Below are 8,544 nucleotides of genomic sequence, written 5' to 3'. Positions count from 1 at the left end.
CCCTAAGGGATGAGATACGCTGTTGTTGAATCCCACAAGAGGCATGGATTCCTCTTCCATCTTGTCCCTTATATCTCTGTCGAATCGAAGGAAACTTTGTTCGTATATTATCTTTACCCCGCTCCCACCATCCACATGTATTCGTGCCACTTTATGCCCTGCTATCTTGGCTGAGATATTAAGTAGGAGTCTTTGGACCTCATGTTGTCACGCCCACTTTTTCAACATTCAAATAGATTAAAAATAACACACTAATTTTTGACAAAATTTTGGCATGACCCATTCGTAATTTAAGCAATTCCCTGCTTTTGACAATTACCATTTAACTAAAAATTGCAACGCTTTCAAAAGACATATAAATCGTAACCATACAAGATTTCATCAAAGCGTTATGACCAAACTACCAAAATAAAGTTTTAAAATCCTAAATTTACTTACGAAACATCCTAAACATAGGTTCAACATTTACATTAGGAAAGTGTTTCGACGCATTTTTAAAAGACAACTTTAACCGGAAGCGTATAAAGGGCGATATGGTGTGTTCGGTCCGAGCTCGCCAACATCAAGCTTGAGATTTACCTATCATTCATAACACAAAAAATTTATTAGTTCGACATATATATGAATAACAATTCTTTTATTTAACTACCATTATTCGACCCGTTAACAAAATTTATCCTTTTGTCAACAACCATATTTCAATCCATCCTTTTCTTTCTAGCATAAATTTCTTTATGCTCTTCTACATTTCTTTCAGAAATGTTCAACATATAGTCTATCCGACCCATTCGTAATGGTTCGATACATACCATTCATTTAACATACTTTCATCATTTTGACCCGTTATCAACAAGTCATTTTCTAACCATTTACCATCCTACTTTCCGAATGATTTATGACCCACTTGAGTGGTCATTACACATCCAATACTATTGGGTTACTTATCCATTTTCCAACGTACAACATATCACGAATTCTACCATAAACAAACATACAACTCAACACTAAAAAATTAATTAGCAAACCATCATTCGTAGATCTACATGAAAGGAGAATTAAGTTCATATGAACTTACCGTGATTTTGCGATGCTTGCGACTTCAAGTGACTTGCGCCTTCTTCTTTCTTCGTGCCTATATGTCATAACTTCATACTTTTAGCTTTCATAAACATTACTTCACATATGTATCTTGATTTATTCATCATGACTTAACATAATTACACATACATCCATTTTCATTTATATCACCATTAAATCAAGAATTCATGTCAAATTTCAACTAAATCATCCTTAGGCACCGAACACATGGCGTGCGTACTATCTATAAAGCATGAAGTACAAGTAATTATAGCATATTCATCCTAATACCATCAATGGGTTATCCTAAACATGTACAATCAATATCATAACCACACTTCTTATGATTCTCATCAAATTACCCATCTAAACACCTTCTGTACCATGAGTTTAATATCAACATCATCCAATTCATCCATAGCTTTACTAAATTTCATTTTCTTACAATTTCAAGTGGGTTTTACCCCAAACCACCAATACAACCAAAATGGCACATAATATAACCTCTAGTTGTTCATATCATCTAACATTAGATTCGATTTCATACAAAGATCATAAATTTCACATAACCCACTTCATAAAATTTCATAAAAACATGAAATTAAACTTACTTGATGTCAAGAACACTTAAGGGATCACATTCCTAGTTCATGCATTCAACTAGCCTTCAATTTCCTTCTTAATTTGATGGATTTATGATGTTAGGGTTTTGAGGGGAAGGTCTCCCCTGGTCTCTGCTCACAATCGCACACACACCCACTTGAAACACTGGGCATTTTTTTTGTTAAGTGTTTTAATTACACATTTTCATTTTTAACCCCTCACCCTTTCATAACATGTCACTTTTCCCCTTTCTACATACTAACCTAGTAAAACTTCATGCATACATAAGAATTTTAGATTTACTAAAATTTTATAAAACTTTAATAATGGTAAAAATCTATGTTTACCATTTCTTTTCGCCAAAATATTGCGATTAAAACATTATAGTATGTCATACGAAATTTGGGGTGTTAGAAGTCTACCCCCTTAAAGAAGGTTTCGTCCCCGAAACCTGAATACATACATTCTGACGAGTTTATCTGTATCCCTTCATAATTACATACCTCGAACTTCGATAACATGCTTTCATTCGATCATCCCTCGTGATGAATCGGTCGTTACTACTCTAAACTTGTCTAATACATTTGGTAATTCAATCTTGTATGAACCAAAGCGATCCTATTACATTATTTCATGATTATCATTCAATTGTTCAAGCTGATTTCTTAAAACTTATATGTCAGATTATTCATTCCCGCATACCTCTAACATCTTCTTAGGGGAAATAATTATCATAATATTCATACTTGTTCATTCCTATTCATTCATAATAAATCACAAATCAAACATCATTCAATAGTTTCTAACTATTTAGTTTCTACATACTCCCCATCCTTCCAAGGCCAATATCAAGCAAAATTTCTTCCATGTCATTTGCTTGATAGGTCTTTTCATACCTTTCTTGTAATACCTTCGTATAATCTTTACCCGAGACCAATGTTTCTTCCACTGACTATCTATCATAACTGCATGGTTAACCACAACTTAATGTATACGTATATACAAATCATGTACATATTATCCTGCTCTAATCCTCTTTACCGTCTATCCCTAGGTTACAAGGGCCAACATAAGTCTTTAATCATGCTATCAATATAATCGTGTAATCAATACTTACTTTTGAGCAACACATATTACACTTGAGGTGTCATACTCAGCTATACTTGTTATCACATTCCATAGCCATCATACATACGTCATTCCTTCTAGCAATTGTAATACTAAGGCAATTACCCAACATTGTACCTTAAAGGGTTAATTCTTATCAACCTAGGTTCCGCTACATACGAGATCATAAGCTTATTACATATGCCACTCCATTTAACGTATGAGTTACATAAAACTTGGCACAACCATTCATTCGATAATTGAGATTACACTCTACCACGTAGGGTTGTTTTATAATACGAACCAAGAATCATGCGTATAAAAACTTTAACTCTCGAACATTTCTTTAGAGGTTTATCTTCTAATAATTCCTTACATACGATAGGGAACTCGACAGAGGGTAAGATTTATTCAAACATCCATTCAATGTTCATCATATTTTACATTCCACTCGACCCCACTTTATGTAACATTCCTCCTCTAACAGTTATGCATTCTTATATTTTCATTCTAGCTTCCTTCGATGTTAACCTTTCACATTTTCCATACAGTTCTTTCTAATTATTCTAAATTTGGCATACTAAAGTATGTGTGTGTGTGTGTGTGTGTGTATATATACATATACTTGTCTCAACATTTAGTGACTCTATTACTATTAGTTGCTTGTTAATCCATTCCTACACTATGGACTAATTCGCACATTTGTACTTCCTTACTGGTTTTAGACATACTTGTTTTCATTTTATAATTTCTTACAAAAATCTCTATCCTTGTCGGTGCTTAAATCATCCACCTAGGTCTTAGCCCATTATTCATTTAGTCCTCATAAGTTGATCATCACATGCTTAATACGCAACGTGTTCGGAGCATACTTCTTTCATCATAATCTTATTATCTCAACATCTTTCTACGTATATATATAATTACTTACACCATTATGTGTTACCATATTTTTTGTATGTTTTACTCTTACTTGTATATCCCGTTTAGGTCTACGACGATTAACTATCAACATATCCCTACTCACATTCCCACAACCAACGACAACATATCTCACATACGTTCACATACGCATCATTTATATATATGTGTGTGTGTGTTCTTTTTGTCCTACATTATGCTTGACCAACCAAGCTATCTGTGCCACTTACTTGTTTCGTTTATACTTATCTTTAGTTAGGTGGGGATAAAGCATCTCCTCATAAATATCTTCCTTTAAAAATTTTTAATTCTACTAACCTTTACTTTTGTTTGACAAAATTTTCATCTTAGGATCATACTATACTCGGAATTCCATCATCCTTTCATGTTCAATATTTTCTAAGCTTAGTCGTAATTATCATTCTTACCTCTCATTACATTGTAGGACCATACCATCCTCTTCCGTAATCATTGCTTTTATTCCTTCCTACCATGTCATTTGTTATCGTTTGTATTTCCTTCGTCCGTCATCTACCTTAAGCATTTCTACATTCATTACTTCATATACTTTCCATGTTATCTTAAGTTAGATTGATGCATTCTTAATCATATTTCAATAACTTTTATTCCACTTGGGCATCATCATCAATGTCGGTCACGATAGTCCACATCATGCATGCCTTTCGTTTATAAGGGAATAGAATCCCTCACCCTTCTTACTTACTTTCTCGCACCGTCCGTTACTCGGAACATATTTTATTAACAATTTTCTTAGTTTTCACCAGCCATCTACTATATCATTTGAGATCATTATTAAAATTTATTCTTTGGTCACGTTCATTTCATTCTAACATTTTAAATTTTTATACTTTCCTTTCTTTCATGCTACGTGTTAATGGTCCTTTATAGCCACACCACATATCTCTTAATATAGGGTTGATAAACTTAACTAAAATTTCATTCACAACCTTCCAATCATATACGTTCTTGCTTCGAAACATTTCGACATGACCCGATTGACATTTAGAGGATCCTATTTATCATAGGTTGCATTTTTGTAAACTTAACGAAACTGTTGATTTTGCCTCAAGAAATATTCTACAACATAGTTTAGGAAATATGTTAATATGCCTAACATATTTCAATGACTTTCATTCTCTTACTTATTACACATTCGTTAATTTTATATATACTTTTTACTTCATTATATGTTACTTATTGACCCTTGTCCTTTTAATTATGGTTATCATGCTTTTATTTCATAATTTCGGGTGTTAATAGCGATTTAGTGACCATACCGCATTCCTTTCATCATCCTCGGTGTTAACGGCTACTTCGTGCCCACACCGCATACCATTCATCATCCCCGGTGTTTACGGTCACTTCGTGACCACACCGTATACCATTCATCATTCTCGGTGTTAACGGTCATTTCGTGACCACACCGTATGCCATTTATCATTCTCGGTGCTAACGGTCATTTCCTGACCACACCGTATACCATTTATCATTCTCGGTGCTAACGGTCACTTCATGACCGCGCCACATACCATTTATCATAGGGCATCATCTTTACCATCACTATTGGTAATATCATTATCATCATCATTTACACTCACTACACCCGCCATCTTCCATTACATACTTTATTAGATACCGTATCATTCTTTTCTTTATCATTCATGCATTATTTGCTTTCAATAATTCATTCCGTAGGTCATAAAACCATACTATCCTTCATTACGAACATTCTAGACATGCTAATCAAAACATACATTCATTCTTACACTTACTTCTTATTCCTTCGTTCTTTAACTAATAGCCTTCGTGTTAGTCAACTTATATTTATGGTTTCATTATCATTCACGTTTACATTTGTCCGCCATCTACATAAAACATTTGTTGGATCGTCGTTGACCCTGAATGAGTCGATCAGAAGAGTCGTTTATCTAATTCAAAGGCGGAATCGATGAATCAGATGCTCAAACTAAATATAATGCTTCTTATATTGATTCTTGACAATGTTTACAACCTGGAAGCAATTTGGCAGCACTTCGTTACACTTTCAGATCCGTTGCCAAATGAACTAACCATGCACCTATATATAGTGGTTCTGGTTCGCTTATGTGGACGTCCAAATAAGCGGACCTATGTTAATTGTGTGGTTCGCTTATATGTACACTGTCCATATAAGCGGACCTACATACTAAACCACCACTTTTCGTTTCTCGAACCTCGTGCACACAATATTCTATCCTATCCTATTCTAATACATGAAACAAGACGAAGTCAATAGACGTAGTGCACTAACAACATTCATTTCACTCATTAAATTTCTTTTCATACTTCCCTTCATCATAATTAACTCATTTTATCATACTATAGTCAATTTACATTTCATACCTCATGCATTATCGTCATCGACGATCATGTCGTATTGTGTAGATCAAAATCTTTGATCGCAACGATTTACCTTTTCATCCTTCATATATACTTTCCCTCATCATTCTTAATATCAAAATTACCTTAAACATTGTTTACGAGGCCATAGAAACCGTTTAAAACAAGTCCCGTATTCAAAACAAACAAATTAAAAAAAAATTGCTAGCATTTGAAGCCCTCGCGGGCCGCAAGGGAATTACCCTCCAGGCTGTCGCGGGCCGCGACTGCTGTCACGTGTCGTGCACCATTTCTTGTTCCCTGTCGCGTGGCATGGGGGAGCTGTTTTTCCAGCTGGTTTGTTATAAAAACCTGCATCTGCCCAGCTCTAGATTTTACTCAAAATCAAACTTAAAACTTCCATAACTTTCAACCTACAAGTCCATTCTACGTGACTCTTTTTCCTACTTGTCGGGAATTTAAACGCGGACCTATTTAACTTCGTCGTTTGCCTTAAAACTCGGTTTATAGGCAAATTGTAACACCCCGTGTTTTTGAATGTCAAAGTCAAAGTCAAAGTCCAAGTCAAGTTTGACTTCTTGACTGTAGTTAGTCTATTTTATGTTTTGTAATTGAATGTTTAACCGACGCGAACCGATTTACGACTGTGAATAGTAGGAAGTAACAATGCGATAAAGTTAATCAATCAATAATCAAGCTAATCGAATCATCCATCGAACTCGAAACTCGAATTATGCGAATTTGGTGTTATATTATGTGTGTGTGTGTGCCATATGTGTTACCTGTGCGTGCTTACTTTATGTTATGTGTGGTGATCAATCGAATCGAATCGAAACTCAATCGAACTCAGTCGAAATCGAAATCGAATATGGAATATAGATGCTTGCATGTAGATATAGTGGTTGGGACTAAAAGTAATTTGAATAGGAAACTCTATCGTGCTCGTATCGTTTTCAATCGAAACCGAAATATCAGAAATCGTCGCACTGAACGCTCGAAATAGGCTATGGATCGATCAGGCTACTAGCCGATCGGACAGACTGTCCGATCGAGCAGGCTGTCCGATCGGGATGCCTGGCCGATCGGCCAGCCCTTTCCTCTTTGGGAAGCCTATAAATAGGCCTGTCATTATCATTCTTTCCACTTTTGGAAACCTTCTGACCGACCAGCTCGTGCTCCCTTTCTTTTCTCAGATTTCTTCCGATTTCGGTAAGTTTTCATCCTAAATCTTGTACTTTCTTGATCAATACACACTCCTACACCTTTCTATCTTTCAAATCTTGATTTCTAACCGTGAAATCACCAAGATCTAAGCATTCTAGGATGATGTTATCATGGTGTTCTTCAAGAACTTCATGTTTTGGCCTCAATCCACCAAGAATCACTTGGATCTAGCCGATTTCCACATCAAAAAACTAAGATCTACCGCAGATCTAAACATTTACATAGTGTGAAGGATTGAAAGACGAAATTTCCAACTTTCTTTCAACTCTTTTACACCCAATGCCTTCAAATCGGTAGAAACGAAGCTTGAGCCAACTCACCAATCATTCTAATGGTCAAGTGGTTCAAGATTCGGATTCTATCTACAAGATTCACCGATTTCTGGTTAAACTATAAACTCAGTTCCGAACCGTTCACCGGCCGGACTTGGGTGATTCCTGTCCGAGCAGGGGAAACAAGTAAGAACGAAGGTGCCATGGTTCAACTCGTTGTCAAAATATCTCAACATAACATCAAACAAACAGAACAGCCAAGTGTTAGACGAACAGGCCGACCAGGTCAGGATGCTGACCGATCGGACAGGCTGTTCGAACGAACAGCCTAACCGATCGGACATGTCAGCCAATCGACCAGGCCAGCTGATCGGCTAGCACATGGCCCCACACTTTGACAATTTGATGATGTATACTATTGAACGAAGTGATGTTCGATCGAACGAACTGTTCGATAACATTACTCATCGGATCATGAGATACTATGCTTCAACCCTTAATCGATTTTCAACTCGTTCGACGTATTGGAATGCCATCCGATCGAACATGCTGTCCGATCAGGTGACATCCTGCTGAGGACCTACTACTGAAGTGTCTAACCGATCGGTTAAGCCGACCGATCGAACGGCCCGTTCCATCGATCGACCTGAAAGGTAAGAACACTTCAATGTTCTCAAATACTACAACGAAAACTTCAAAAGGGCAAGCCATCATACACAAACACATCCTACACAAAGGAAGAAACAATCCACTCGAACAGTCCAACCGATCGAGCCTACCGGCCGATCGAACAAGCTGTCCGAATGGACTGTCCAACCGAACGAACAACCCGTTCGATCGAACCTACCGTTCGATCGACCAGGCTGTTCGACCCATCATCACTTGTTTCCATTTTACACGTCACTTATCGTTATGCTATCGAACTATTCGGGCTAACCCT

General features: G+C 36.4%; 1 long non-coding RNA gene across 1 annotated transcript; it reads right to left on the bottom strand.

The window, feature by feature from the left end:
- Positions 1 to 341: 341 nt before the first annotated feature.
- On the bottom strand, positions 342 to 1,820 carry LOC110905267. Its single transcript, XR_002572992.1, has 3 exons — positions 1,689 to 1,820; positions 1,076 to 1,132; positions 342 to 579 (listed from the first exon to the last, which is right to left on the bottom strand). It is a non-coding gene; the product is annotated as an uncharacterized LOC110905267 (long non-coding RNA).
- Positions 1,821 to 8,544: the final 6,724 nt, after the last annotated feature.

This window comes from Helianthus annuus, chromosome 14 (assembly GCF_002127325.2).
Source record: "Helianthus annuus cultivar XRQ/B chromosome 14, HanXRQr2.0-SUNRISE, whole genome shotgun sequence".
Taxonomy (NCBI): domain Eukaryota; kingdom Viridiplantae; phylum Streptophyta; class Magnoliopsida; order Asterales; family Asteraceae; genus Helianthus; species Helianthus annuus.
The sequence above is the reverse complement of the archived record's forward strand: the minus strand, read 5'-3'. Positions and strand labels throughout refer to the sequence as shown.